The sequence below is a fragment of the Chiroxiphia lanceolata genome, chromosome 4, assembly GCF_009829145.1.
Source record: "Chiroxiphia lanceolata isolate bChiLan1 chromosome 4, bChiLan1.pri, whole genome shotgun sequence".
In the NCBI taxonomy this organism is placed as follows: domain Eukaryota; kingdom Metazoa; phylum Chordata; class Aves; order Passeriformes; family Pipridae; genus Chiroxiphia; species Chiroxiphia lanceolata.
In genome coordinates this window covers 23,269,004-23,284,144 of record NC_045640.1, presented here as the reverse complement: position 1 = coordinate 23,284,144, position 15,141 = coordinate 23,269,004, and the positions used below count along the sequence as shown (strand labels likewise).

Here is a 15,141-nt window from a genome sequence, read left to right as displayed (position 1 = left end):
AATTTTTCATATGCTTTTTGTGAATGAAAGCTTATAAAGATGGTTTAACTAGTGAGTTGGAAATTGATGGCTCCTTGTGAATAGGTGCATTTCAATATAAATGCATATCTCTTTTTGTGTAGTACTTTATTGCTGCAATTCTCAGAAGGCTTCACAAAGCAGGCAAAGTATCATTATGTCTGTTGTACAATAGAAAAAAGCGAATATATAGTGAGGTGAAGTGAAAAGCTCTGAGTGTCACAGCATGTTAGTGTTAGGGCTGGGATCAATTCACTCTTAAAATGTCGGCCATAAGCACTCAATCAGAAGGCCTATTTTGTGCACTGTTTTCAGTCTTTATTTACTGCTCCATTAAGTGTGTTAAACAGAAGCACATTATGGTATGTAACTGATACTTCAACTAAATGTTCAAAATGTTCTTTGTGTTGTTGAGAATGTAGATTGGCCAGTTTCTGTTGTGCACTGTAATATTTTAAACAAATATTTTAAACAAAGTAGGCCTATCATTTCAGCTCCCAAAATCTAGGGCTTTTGGTTTTGATTTGGTGTGAGTATATGATAACATGAAGTACTTATATGTGGAACTCTCTAGGATGGCATAGGTAGGGAATAAATGGGGATAGTTGGATTCAGTCAGTGATTGTGTGAACTAGTGGAAGAAGTCTATTTCAGGACACCAAATGGAAGGTGTTATTTCTGTGTGAGGAAATTGGTTACTCACAAGTAGCTGGAACTTGGAATGATGTTTGGGGCAGGTATTTTTACATGTTTGTCTTGTTCTCAGTTTCTTTCAAATTTGTGTACAAATACGAATGGTTCTCTTAGTAAGACTTTTCATTTTGGAGTTGATCTCACTTCCTCTCCTGTTATCCTCTTACGTGTGAAATTATTTGGGTGGGTTTGAGGGACCACGTAATGTTCAATATTATTCATTCCCAGAGAGATTTGAGACCTGTTTTTCTTTGTACTTACTGTACTCCAAGGAAGTTTTACCTTTTAGGTAAATTCTTTGAGGTCAGTCAACAGCCAGCTAATCAAAAGTGTTGTATTGTGTTTGCATGGCAAACATGAGGAGGGAAGACCAGCAGAGACAAAGTACCACAACCCACATTCCCTGTCCACCTAAGCCACTGAGTGGGGAAGAGTAAATCAAAATTAAGAAAGGAGAGGTGGGAGTAAAGGTGCTTAAGATTTGCTTTTATTTCTCATTATCTACTCTGGTTTGATGAGTAATAAATGAAGCCGATTTGCCCAAGCTGAGTCTGTTTTGCCCATGACAGTAACTGGTGAGTGATCTCTCTCTGTCCTTACCTTGTCTCTCAATGATCTGTTATATTTTCTCCCCCCCTGTCCGGTTGAGGAGTGGAGTGATATAGCAGCTTTGGTGGGCACCTGACATCCAGAAAAGATCAATCCACCACAAATGTGATACAGTTCATGGATTTATGCTGTTCTGTAGCTATAACAAAACTCCACAAATGACTTAGATATGTAATGTGTTACCAAAAGTGTATTTGCTATGTGCTGTTTGAATTTAAGCCAATAGCATATGTTTTGCCAAATAAGCATCATGGAGAGAAATTGGTCTTCATAGTTGAGCACAGTACTCTTTATCTATACTGAAATCCTCAGTTTTGATTATTGTAATGAACAGGTGACCTCTCAGTTAGTTCATTTATTTAAGTAAAGTTTACAGCTGTACATCTTTAAGGAGGAACAAAACCAAAATGCAAACACCACCCCTCCGTTCTGAGACCCTGTACTTCACTGAGGTTCCCTCGCATCAGTCAAGCCCAAAGAATGAAGTCGGCCCACCTACCTTACAGTCGTTGCTTGTGGGATGATCCACACTGTGCTGCAGTGCTCAATGTTAATTTTCCGTCGTGGGGTTTCCAGGTAATTTCATCAGTGAGAATCCATGGAAAGAATTCTCATCAGTAAAAATCCTCTTTTTGTGGATGTTCGTTGTTAACGACCCACTTTTCCCTTCAGAATTGATGCTTATTGAATCTTACGTCCCTGAATATTTTAGAGTGGTCCTTAGGGATGTTCTGAGCTTCTTGATTAAGGAACAAAGGTATACAGACTTGTGGAGGCATTTCTTTTCCAGGGTGATAGGTCATTTGAAACTAGTTAAGTCCCTCTTGAGAGTTACGGTGCCAAATTTTTGCTTTCTTCTTTCTTACTTTACCTGAATATAACTGTTGGGAGCATCTTCCTTGCCTCGAGCAGAGGCATTCATCCTTTCTGTTGATAAAGGGCACTCCCAGCTCTGCCCACTGGCTGAGTCAGTTTTTCTGAGTGTGCATGTTGATACAAAACTGTTGCAGAGCCAGTCCCTGTTGAAGGGTTCTTGATTGCTCTCTTCTACATTTTCAGAGTGCAGAGATTATGACTCAGATAATCCTAAAACCACTCCCCCTGCCCCCCCATCAATTTCTGTATTTACAGATTTTTTCTGAAATTGTTTTTTTGTGTGAGGGTGCATTTGAGTTGGTTCTATTACTTGTGCAGCTGTATAGTAGATTGTGTCTGCTCTGCTCTTTCAGCATCATGGAGTTCAGAACTGCTTTAGCTGATCATGAAAGCACATGCTTATACAACCTTTTTACTAGATATTTATTCCCTTCTACTATGTGGATGCTCTGCAGAGATCACTGACTGCAGTGCAGCAGAAGGCAAACCAAAATCAAGCCCTGAAACAATGGTTAGACATGCTGCCAGCCTGTCAACTCCTCCTGTGTGTATGAATATTGCAAACAATGGTGCAAAAGCAGCTTCTTCCTAAAGCTTATTTTCTTAAAACCAAAAATAACAAATGGTCCTAAGAGATTTCTTTTTAGATTCTCAGTTTGAACAATGTCCTTTCTTTATGCAATTTCTGGATGTTTGGGAAAGATGAGAAATAGTTTCCTTCTTTAGGTTTGCATAGCCTGCAATTCTTTTGGTACCTCTTGTGTTTTAATTTCAAGTGGAAAACCGAATTATTTTTACTGCAGTACTGAAGAAAACCCCAGTAATACAGCACTGGTCCATTAGAGGGCGCTGTTGATCTAAAAATATTTCCCTGCCTCAAGTTTGCACTTCAGCCAGTAATTACTAGGCAAATCTGTCCAGGGATGTCCTCAAATCCTGTTCATATTGGAATTCACATCCATACTAGAATGATTCCCACAGAGCCTTAGAGGAGTTTATTATAACTGCAGTGCTATAAGACACCTATTTAGACTTCTTACAATGCTGAAATGAGGTTGGATCAAGCTGATTCATTGATTTCTATTAAACTTGATAGAGAAGAGCCCACTGTTACTTTAAAAAAATTTTCTGCACTGTTAAAAGTGGAGAAGATCCTAAGCCAAATGCCAAATCCTGACATAACCACCATGAACTTTGTGAAGTTCAGACTGAGATCAGAACATCATGTCTCAGGCCCATTTCTAGTTAAAAAGTGATTGGTTTAGCTTGAACTTCTGGCACTGATATAGTGCTAGTATGAAACCATCAATTTCTTTGACTCCTCATGTAGTGTAAATTTCTTAAACTTCCTGTCTGAAGCAAAAGTGAAAAATAAATTGTACAGAATCAATTTGTTCAACTTGCAGCTTGCTGAAATCCCCATTTCTGTTTCGAAGTCATTCGTGCTTGTATAAAATCATGTCATCTGATCCTTCATGACAGCTCAGGCATTGGCTTGAAATGTCAGTCTGCTGTGGTAGTGCCAGTAATAACCTCCCCTCTGTTACCATCAGAAGGGCTGACAGGTGCTTGTCTGGTCTGCTCAAATGTACCCCCTTTGTTAGGTTATATTTAAGGTTCACTGATATGTAAAGTTGGGGGGGCCTAGGCATCATAGTTTTCATGCCAGAATTTGGCTTTGAAAAGAGAAATCAGGATTTTTTTTTTACTGCTTTGGGTGGTTCTGAAATAGATGTATTTACCTGGGGTATCTGAGGAAACTTTGTCGAATATAGAGACTGTATGTATGGCTGGCTGTATGCCATAATTACTTGTGAAGTGTTTTCTCCATGCATGACTTCAAGTTAAAACTTGAATAGTGATGAGTATTCTCTCTGATATTTACAAGCAATGGTATCCATTATTTATTGGAGAGCTCTTGTTTTCATTTTGACTCAATGTTCCTATTGGTTTCAAAGGGTTTTCTGTTTTGTCAAAGGTTGAAATGATTTGCTGTGTGGCAGATGGAAATGTTTTTTTGAGTTGAATGAACCAGTAAGAGTGCCTAGTAATTTTTGATTTCCTCTCTAATGCTAATGGTGCATTTAAAGCAAAACTGGACAACACCAAAAGATGTATTAGAGGAAAGGATATTAAACAGGTAGAAGATGGCAAAGGGTAGGATAATGTAGAGAACTGATATGAGGATACCTAAAAGGACAAGCCAAAGATGATGCTTGAGATTGGCATCCTGAAAGAAAGGAAGTGATGTGGATGCTGGTGGAGGGAAGCAGAAGGGATGTGCACACATATCTCTGTGTGCATAAGAGCAGAGATGTGCTCTTATCCCTGTTAAGAAACACAGGCTTAAAGGGAGGTGTTTTTGAACAAGCTGACCTACTTGAAAGATGCTGATATTGGGTGCGTATTTCAAGGGGACTGGATTAGATGATCTTTAAAGGTCCCTTTCAATCCAAACCATTCTATGATACTGTGAAATTCATTGTGAGAGATGATGTGGCAACCTTGGAAGACTTGTGGCTTTTTGGTATATAGGAATGGGAATTTATAATGATACTCTAAATTTCATTAGGAAATTTTCTGTTTTTCCCTGGAGAAAAGGGAATCCTAATTAATAATCATTAACATGATGAATGTAAAAGAGAAACACTTTAAACCCCCCCAAAAAACTAAAGTATCTGTTAAGTACAGTCAAAGGTGTCTAACGATTGATGGTAACCAAAGAAGAATAGTTAAATGAAGTCCTAAAGATATGTGGTAATAATTGGTTGTCATGTTAAAGCAACATGAGAAAGTCTTTTTAATGTATGTAGATTCTTTGGTGTATCATTGCGATTATATTTGTGAGTATGAAATGAATCCAAGGTGATGGCAACAGAAGTATGAAAGAAAATTGGGGTGAGGAGTTGAATGCAAGTTGAGAAGAAAGCAAAATAGTTACTTAAAGGTTTTGAGATCTAATGAGGAACCCTGAGCTAAGCAACTGACAGTTTTGAAAAGGAAGCTATGGAAAAAGGTACAGTATTAAAGGCAACAAAAGAAAGCAGGAGGGGGAAAGAGAAGACCTTTCAGGTGGTTGATAGATGGTAAGAGAAGAGAGAAGTGCCCCAGTGTACTGGGGTGTGGCGGTGGAAGGAGAAATTATTGAGAATGAGAGAACAAGAAGAAGTGTAATTCTTGTCACTTTGTTTCCTCTGTTCCCCAACCTTGTCTCCCATCCTCATCCTCCCTGCCCCAAGAACATGTGTGTTTTTGGAGATTTTGGGGTGATAAACTGTTATTTGTAATAACTGGAAAACTCTCTGAAGAACCTGTATTGTACTTGATTGCTAGTGCAGACTGTGATCAGGCATGTTTACAAACATATGACTGAACTTGTCCTGGAATGCCTTAAATAAGTGAAGTTAATAGAAAAACATTAAGAAGAACATTTGCCCTTTGTTGTTTGATTCATTTTGGCTTTGCTCTTGCTTCAGAACAATACAAATCTGTAGCAAGATGTTCAAAAAACAAAACCAGAACGACCTAAAAATATACCAAATACATTGGAGGGGAAAGACTAACATGAAGAAGTGTTTTAAGATCAAATATACTAATACATTGGTGGAATCCAGTGTTTCAGCCTCTTTTAAATATGGTTGTTTACATAAAACTGTAGCCGAGATGATAGATTAAGGTCGTATTCCTAATTTTCCAGCAGTTCCTTAAGAAGTTCATTCCAATTTTCCACACTCAAAACCATGGCAATGATCAATTGCTGTACATGACATCAGAAACAACTGAACAGGAAATAACTTGAATTGTCTAAGAAAGCTTAAAATCTTCCTTTTTTGCTTGTTGTAATACAAAATGAATGAATACAGGAAATGTTGTTGAGTGGAGGAGAGGTTTGTTGTTGTTCTGACCATTGCTTCTTCAATTTTAAACTAATTGCACACTTCAAAAAAGATTTAAAAATGCATTTAAAATAATACATTGTTAAAGTGGTTCAATCAGAGAAGAAAAATGTGTCAGTGACCGCCTTTACAGGGAAGATCTATACTTTACATTCAAAAATATTTTTGTGTGATGTTGCTTTAGGTTATTGAATATATTATGAAAGGACATGGAGAAGGGCATAAACAGGACTTCTATCAAAAAAGATTTAAAAGTTAATATTAAATTCTTCTACGTGCAGTTAAACTTTCACTCTGCGAGGATGTTTTCCTGTTCATTTGTTTTTGTGCTATTAAGATCTCATTGAGATGTTAATACACCTAAAGAAGGCATGAAACATGGTAGGAAGCCTAATGCTTCCACAATGATAAAAAGCTTTATGATTAATCTAATTTGGACTGAATGGTAGGGAAGGAGGAAAGAAAATGGCAAAGTTGTCAGTTTTTCAGTGATGCTAAGTCAAGCTTTCTGTATCATGGTCATATATGTATTATGACTAATACATATATAGCCAGCTACCTTGATCACTTAAAAATTAAAAGTGAAGAAAAGTAGGATTTATTTGAATATTCTGAAGATTTTATATAGTGGTGGCACAGCACATGCATAAGCAATTGAAGAAGATTTTAGGTCTATTTGTCATAAGGTTGCAATACTATTCGTGCAATATTGGGGAAATCCGTTTTCCTCTAGGAGTACTGGAATTAACTGAGACCATTGTCCATCACTATATATGTTACTTGTTTATAAGAACTACTAACTTGGCTTCAAATCCCATGGTAAAATAATGTATTGGATAAAATAATATAGGAAGCAGAACATCATTATGGGAACTTCCGTTTATAATGGTAGGCAAAGTCTTCAGTTATTTATGTATTTGATATCACATGAACAAGTTATTTCTGCATTCCATTAACCTGAGAGGTTGTATAATCAATATATGTTCTGTATATATATATATACACACACACAGTTAAATGACGAAGGTTTTTTTGTGTGTGCAACAGGAAGGTTTGAGGTGACAATGAAACAGAAAAACACAGTATTTTTCAAGAATACTTAGATCTCTCTTAATAACTCAGTGTACTGTAGAATTAAGGCAGCTAAATCATTATTTTTTACCAAGTTGATTAATGTTTAATTGTAAACATATAAGTCAGTTCTCACAGGGAACAAGCTAAAAAACTAGTCAGTAGCTTTGGTTTGCTTTTTCTCTTTTAAATTGAGGGAAATGTAAAATACTGTTATTTCTATGCATTTGTCACGTTTGGTTCAGAAATAAGTTTAAGCATAGCACTGGCAACACTGATGACTTTTTTTCCCTCAGCCTGCATCCTTTACTTCAGGTATTAAACTGTATTAGCGTAGGTAAAATACTTGTGTAAAGCTACACAAGCATTACACCAGCGAAAAGCAGAGCATTTCTGAGGCAATGTAGCATATCCTCACTGAAATGCTTGTTCCACAAACTTAGATAGATAGGTACAAACATATGTTATGATCATCATAGAGTCATCATAGAATGGCTTGGAAGGGACTTGAAAGATCATCTAGTTCCAATCCCCCTGCCATGAGTAGGGTTGCCACCCACTAGACCAAGTTGTGCAAAGCCCCTTCCAACCTGGTCTTGAACACTTACAGAGATGGGGCATCCATAAGTTCTCTGGGCAACCTGTTCCAGTGCCACACTAGCCTCATAGTAAAGAATTTCTTCCTAATGTCTAATCTAAACCTACTCTCTTTCAGTTTGAAGCCATTACTCCTTGTCCTGTCACTACATGCCTGTTTAAAAAGTCCCTCTGTATCTTTCTTGTTGGCTCCCTTCGGGTACTGGAAAGCAGTAATTGGGTCAACCATAAGCCATCTCTTTTCCGGGCTGAACAATCTCAATTCCCTCAGCCTTTCCTCATAGGAGAGGTGTTACATCCCTCTAATCATCTTGGTAACCCTCCTCTGAACTCAGTTCAACAGGTCAATGTCTTTCCTGTGCTGGGACCCCAAAGCTGGATGCAGCACTCCAGGTGGGGTCTCACCAGAGCAGAGTAGAGGGGTAGAATCACCTTCCTCAACCTTCTGGCCACGCTGCTCTTGATGCAGCCCAGGATACAATTGGCTTTCTGAGCTGCAAGAGTATATTGCCAGCTCATGTCCAGCCTCTCATCCACCAGCACCCCCAAGTCCCTCTTGGCAAGAGCTGCTCTCGATCTGATCATCCCCCAGCCTGTATTGATACTGGGGGTTGCCCCGACCCAGGTGCAGCACCTTGCACTTTGCCTTGTTAATCCTCACGAGATTCTGCTCGAGCTTGTGCAGGTGTGGATAGCAGCCTGTCCACCATGCTAACTGCACCAGTCAGCTTGTCATCTGCAAATTTGCTGAGGGTGGACTCAATCCCTGTGTCATTAAGGAAGACATTAAGTAACACTTTTCCCAGTACAGACCCCTGAGGGACACCACTTGACAGTGATATCCATTGGGTCTATGAGATGTTGACCACTACTCTCTGGATGTAACCATCCAACCAATTCCTTTTCCACTCATCAAATCAGTCTCTCTGCAATTCAGAGAGAAGGATGTTGTGGGAGACCATGTCAAGGGCTTTACAGAAGTTCAGACAAACGACATCTGTAATTCTTCCCTTGTCCACTGCTGTAGTCACTCCATCATAGAAGACCACTAGGTTGCTTAGGCAAGACTTTCCCTTGGTGAAGGCACGCTATCTGTCTGAATCTGTCCTCCATGGGCCTTAGCATATCTACTAGGAGGATCCTTCTCAAGATCTTCCCAGGCACAGGGGTGGGGCTGACAGGTCAGTAGTTTCCAGTGTTGATGAATACATCTAGTGCAGCTTTACAAACTGCAGTGCGTGATGCAGATGGAGATGCAGATGCAGACTGAGCTCTGGTTGGGAGCCCAAGACAACAGGCTATGAACTGCCAACCCTTTGCATAACAAAGGGCACGTGTGGTGAATGGACACTGAGAGACACAACAGGAACCAGGGACTCAGGAGGAAGTGTGAGACTTGTGAGGCTTTTGTGCATGTAGACTTTGAGGGCATAAAAGCCCAGGGGTTCCTTTGTTGGATGTCCTCCCAGGAGGCACTAGCTAAAGCTGTTTCTGTGCTACTGCACCATGAATAAAGTGCTTTATGGAATGAGACGTGAGACTCCACTATGGGAAACCTGGGGTTGAACTAGTAAGAAAACCTGGTCTGACTGTGTGAGTAGGATGTGTGGGGAGTTAAATGGGGTGCCTGTCACTCGCTGGAGCTGCCTGCTGTGAAGACACGTTGGTTTCAGCAGATAAAGTTGCTGGTGTTGGGAGTGTGATTGCCAGGGAGTCTCGTGAATGGTCAGAATGGGAAGTTTCCTTAATACCAGGGTACTCCTTTCTACCCTTTTAAAGATGGGTACAGTGTTTCCCTTTTTCCAGTCAGCTGGGACTTCACCTGACTGCCATGACTTTTCAAATATCATGGAGAGTGGCTTGGCAGCTACATTAACCAATTCCCTCAGGACTCTGGGATGCATCTCATTACGTCCCATAGACTTATGTACATTCAGGTTTCTCAGGTGGTCACAAACTTGGTTTTCTCTTACAGTGGAAAGCACTCAGCTCCCTCAGTCCCCATCCTGCTGTCCATTCACTTGAGAGGTGTGGGAAGAGAGGTTGCCATTGAAGAATGAGGCAAAAATTTGTTGAATACCTCTGCCTTCTCATCTATTGTCACCAGGTTTCCGTGATAGTATTTGTGAATTCCATGTCCTAATTAGTTAAAAATACCGTGAAATGCTATTGCAAATTTTTAATCGTTTAGCATATATCTTCTGTTACCAATTTGCCATGTTTGAAATCCATTGAAACTCAATTATGTAAATATGGTTTCTGAATTCAGTATATAATGGTGATTGAGCTCAGACAAGTAATGTCAGAAAAGGATACATTTATTTTTTGTACATTGTCCCAAAGAGTTGTATCGATATCCTTTTGTGAAAGCTAACAGACAGGTGAGGCTATTCTTTTGTCCAGTCTGAAGTGGAAAAGCAATATTACTGAAGACTAGGATTTGCCTAATCTGTGACAAGTATGGTCAGTTGAGCACTAACAGTCACATTATGATGATTAAAATTTTATTCTTGGTTGCAATGCTAAATAAATTGGATTAACGTGCAGCAGCGGGAGACCAAAGAGTATGCCTGCAATTCATTAATGTGCCTTGTAACTGACACTGTAATGTCTAGAATTCCAAACACTTAAAAGCAGGTGATTGATCATAACGCATTTAGCTTGCAGTAGCTGATCAAACAGGAAATAAACAGTGTTCATAAAAAAAGCAGTTTGGGCATTCATGGATTTCTATTGTTACTCAGTGGTGATTTTCAAGATTGGGTGCTCTTACTTCAATTTCTACTGGAGTTCATCAGAGTAAGGACCATTGGAATTTGCTGAAGATACCCTGTAGTATCTCACTGTTTTTTTCCCTCTTGTGCTTTTTCACTTTCCACCTCTTTTTCTACAAACACTTAATCCAACAGTGGTATGATACCTGCTCCAAAACTGTGCTTTTCTGCGCAATGTGTGCTGGAAATGTGAACAGTATCTTTGATAGCAATGGAGAGAGAGCAGGTTGGACTTGCTATTTGGACTACTAAAGTAATTAGGCCATTTTCATCAGTTATGCAAAGTGGATGATTTAAAATAAGAATTGTAGAGATAGATGATCCTTAAAATATTGAGAACTTTATTATCATTGTAGCTTAAGTGATGTTTTAATCTTTTGGACCATAAAGACCATAAAGATTTATTTTTCTTCATTTGTACTGATTTCTTTTTGTTGCTTGGAGCAGATAATAACAAAACATTATTTTCTTTACTCCACTATCTTTATCCACTATATCTATCCAATGTCTACAAATTTTATTCTAAATAAATGCATCATCCTTACAGCAAAAGAAAAGAAATTTATGATTCACAGCATAGTAAGAATGTGGGGAATACCCCGGTGTGCTTTCTTAGCAATAATTTCTGTCCCTGGTTAATAAATTGCTAGGCCAACAAATTTGAACTCAATCAACTCACACTGATCTTGCTTCATGAAACACTTCAATGTCATGGTTATTAAATTAAATTCTCCCTATTAAATATTTTGCATGCAAAATAATATCTTGCTAGAGATGGTATGTTTTATAACTCATTCTTTAAAATTCGGTATCTTAGAGATATTTCCAGCAAACTTCACTCAAAAGTTATTTCCATCTCAGCAGGTGGGTCTGGCCCCCTCAGAGACCCAGCAGGATGCTTCTTTGATATCCAACACTTTTAAAGAAATATGTGAAAAATATTACATGCACTGAATAGTAGGGAAAAAATCAAGCTTTGTTACCTTCACTTAAGATGGCAGATTTTCAAAACACCTGGCAGTAGACAGCCAGAGAACCATATGAAAAGGCCTGGACAGTGGTTGAGAAGAAAATATAATCAGGAAAATATATAGAAAGCAATGATTCAGAAAATAAAAGGTGGAAATAATCTTGTTTGTATTGTAAGTCATGCCTAGTGATGTACATTAGTATATTTTGAGCATTTCAAACAACTTTTATATGGTTTGAATTGTTTTTGTTGAGTTTCTTTTTCCTCTTGGTAGACCTTTTTATTGTACTTCTGTAGCATTTCCAATCAAATTACTCTGAAAAAAATGCTAATCCAAATAATGCAATAGCTAATGAGTGTATTTTACTCATGGAGATAAACACTTTAATTATTGACTTTGCTAATCCTTTTGTGGATTCTGATATATATTTTTTAATTATTATATTACATTGATTATGTGTCCATTTATTTGTTTACGGTGAGTTAGTCTATTAAAAATATAGTACAAAAATCCCTGCTACTCTCTGTTGGAAATTATTTCATTTCAATTATGGTTAAAATTGTCTGTTTCGTACCAGCCAATATTTCCAAATATTGGAGGTTTCTATGCTCTGCATCTAGGCAGAGAGGAGTCTGTATCCACTGTACTGCATTTGTCTACAATTATACTTGTCTATGGTTCAAGTCCAGTATGCAGAACTGTGTTAGAGAAACATGAGTGAGGTTTAAAAAAGGTTTGAAGCATTGTGGCTGCGTTGGTATAATAAATATGGCTTTGTATACTTCCTGTTTCACCGTCAGCCTTTCTGGCACTTGTTTAAGAGACTCTGCAGGGCGTTGTATGTATGATGCTTTTTCCAGCTGAGGGCTGTAATTCCTTGCCATGGGGTCAGAAAGAAGTTCAAAGACAGATAAAATGACAGCAGTCAGCAACAGCAGCTCAGTTCCTGCAACACAGGAGTAATTGCAGCCTATTATTACAATTGACTCTTGCTTCTCTCCCCTGAAGGAACTGAGCAGCTGCCAATTTACTGGGCTGCAAGAAAACTGATGAGCCAGGAGATGGGGGTCATAACAAAAGTTGAGAAACTGATCAAGGCAAAATTCATTAGTCCTGAGTAGCCATAAGAGAAGAAAAGGAGACAGTACTGACTGGTCATCACCAATGCCCATGTGGGAGATGGATTCTGACTTTCAGGTTGGTTTGTTTCACCTTGTACTTCTTTTTTTCACAAAAAGAAGCGAGGCAGATTCTATAATCTTTTGTCTTAATCTGTATAGAACAAACCAACCACACAGCAGAGGTCCCTGCCATTTTTATGCAACTTACCTAGAAAGGTTTAATTGTACCCTGAGTAAATACATCAGCTGTTTTTCTCTGTGCTCTGTGATCATTCCTGTGCATCAGGTATTTGTAAATTTCTCACTTCTACAGCTGATAAAGGATGATCTATAACTTGTTTGGTTTTATTTAAGAACAATATGCAGTTGAATGATCCTTAGGTACTTGCTTAGGGTAAATATGTACAATTAGTAGTGTGGATCTGAAACTTGTCTTTATTGACGTTATTGGAAATAAATGATAATGGAGAAGTGAAGGGGTTGCATCTACACAGAGCTGTGTTTCACACTGTTTCTTCATCCTTCTCTCACTGATGACATATGAAATATCAGAAACATCTTTTAATACATGCAAGTTGATCTGTACTGGAATTTTATAGGGAGGAGAAAAAGTAAAGGTTAATAGAGTGCACTGTAGGTACAAAACCAGAGGATGTTATTTCATCACAGTTCTGCATGATTAGGTGATGTTGGCTGTTCAGGTCTTCTAATTGTGCAGGTCTTTTATCCTCAGACCTAAATTTCATTCTCCTACACTGCATGTATTTTAAAATTAACCTTAAGAAGCCAGTGCAGATTGTATTGTAGCTGTTTGTCCTTCTAAATGGAAAAGTTAAAGATGCATTTTCAGTATATGCAGGGCTGTTTAAGGAAAACACACCTAGAGTGAATTTTCATCTCTGTGAATGACAGTTGGAGCTTTGCCATTCATGTCAGAATTACCAGTTTCTCACTTTAGTCCAGTATTTTGTTTCAGACCCAAATTCTTCTTTGTCCTAGTTTCTTAAATGACGTTTTCATGCTGAGAAAATATACCTTCTTCTAATTTCAGTATGTTTGCAGATTGTGGCAGCCCATTCTTACTAATATAGAAAGGGTTTTTGGTAGACTTTTGTTCTCAAAAATTGTTGTAGCATGTTACAAGCCTCCCCACCCACAACTGGTACAAAATGCTGCTGCTGGGTTTCTGAGTATCCTAAATTGGAGTGATATTGTAATTCTAGTTCTATTTTTACTGTTTGTGAGCTTCCCTTTTATGTGTTAATCTTGATCGAGTCTTTGCAATTTTGATGAAACTTATGTGTGATGAGATACACCTGCATACTTTCAGTTATGAGCCAGAACAACATTTTCATAGCTTTGCTTCCCCATGATACAAAGTGGATTCAGTTTGCTGGTGTCTAGGTCACAATCACAGAATATCACAGAATATACTGAATTAGAAGGGACACAGAGGGATCATCAAGTTCAACTCTTAACTCTGCACAGGACCATCCTCAAGAGTCACACCATGTGCCTGAGAGTATTGTCCAAACACTTCTTGAACCCTGACCGGCTTGATGTTGTGACCACTTCCCTGGGGAGCTTGTTCCAGTGCCCAACCACCTGAGAAGTGAAAAGAATGTATCTGTAGCTTATTGTGGGTCTTGAAGGATCTTCCTCTATTGTTCAGTGTGTGACAACAGGAAAATCAGTAAAACAAACAGAAGATAAATGTATAAATTGTAAGTGGAGATAACTTGTTCAAGATGTAATATTTGGTGTTCTTTCTACTAACTAGCTCTCCAGTTAGTAACACAAAGTATAAAGGTTCTTTGAAAGGAGTTTGTAGAGGACTTTTTTTAAGGATTTTGGTTTGTTTCTTAACTTTTAAGTGTCATAGTATTTTTTTTTTTTAGAGTATGGTTTCTCCACGTTTGTACAATTTCATTGCAAGCTTGAATTTACTTGATTTTTTCATTAGCTTCTTCTAGCTTATACTTTTGATGGGAAATGATATTCATAAAAAAAATAGATTATGTTAATTTTGACAAAGGCGTTTTGCTTGTTTGAAAGGGTATATTAATTCTACATGCAGTCATGAAACATGAATATAGTGCAGATATTTTAGAACTGGAGCCTTTTTTAGCTGTGATGGTTGCCCATCTTAGCTTTGATCATTATAAAATCAAAACTAAAAAAATACATCACTAAAAACAAATGGCAATGGGTTTTATATAAACTCATAATAAAACTTATTTATGATGGATTTACTAAGGAATTCAGTAATCTCTATAAGCATTTAATACTATAGTTGTTTCATTATTAAGTAATGAAAAATAGATTACTTGTTTGTAAACTGTGTTGATTTTGAAACTCTTATATATTTACTTTTATATTAACAGTATTTTCTTCATGTGAAATCACTACCTTCATTACATAAAGCCTAGGCAAATATGAAAGTGAATATCTGACAAGCAGTAGCTGTATGTGTGTCCATTATTGATTTTGCTTTACAGAAATTCAAAATAGTTTC

The 15,141-nt window shown here is 37.9% G+C and overlaps 1 protein-coding gene across 1 annotated transcript in view; it reads left to right on the top strand.

Annotated features, from left to right (window-relative positions):
- The window catches only part of ARAP2 (ArfGAP with RhoGAP domain, ankyrin repeat and PH domain 2), a 120,862-nt gene that overhangs the window by 31,796 nt on the left and 73,925 nt on the right, over nt 1–15,141 (top strand). The window lies entirely within an intron of this gene.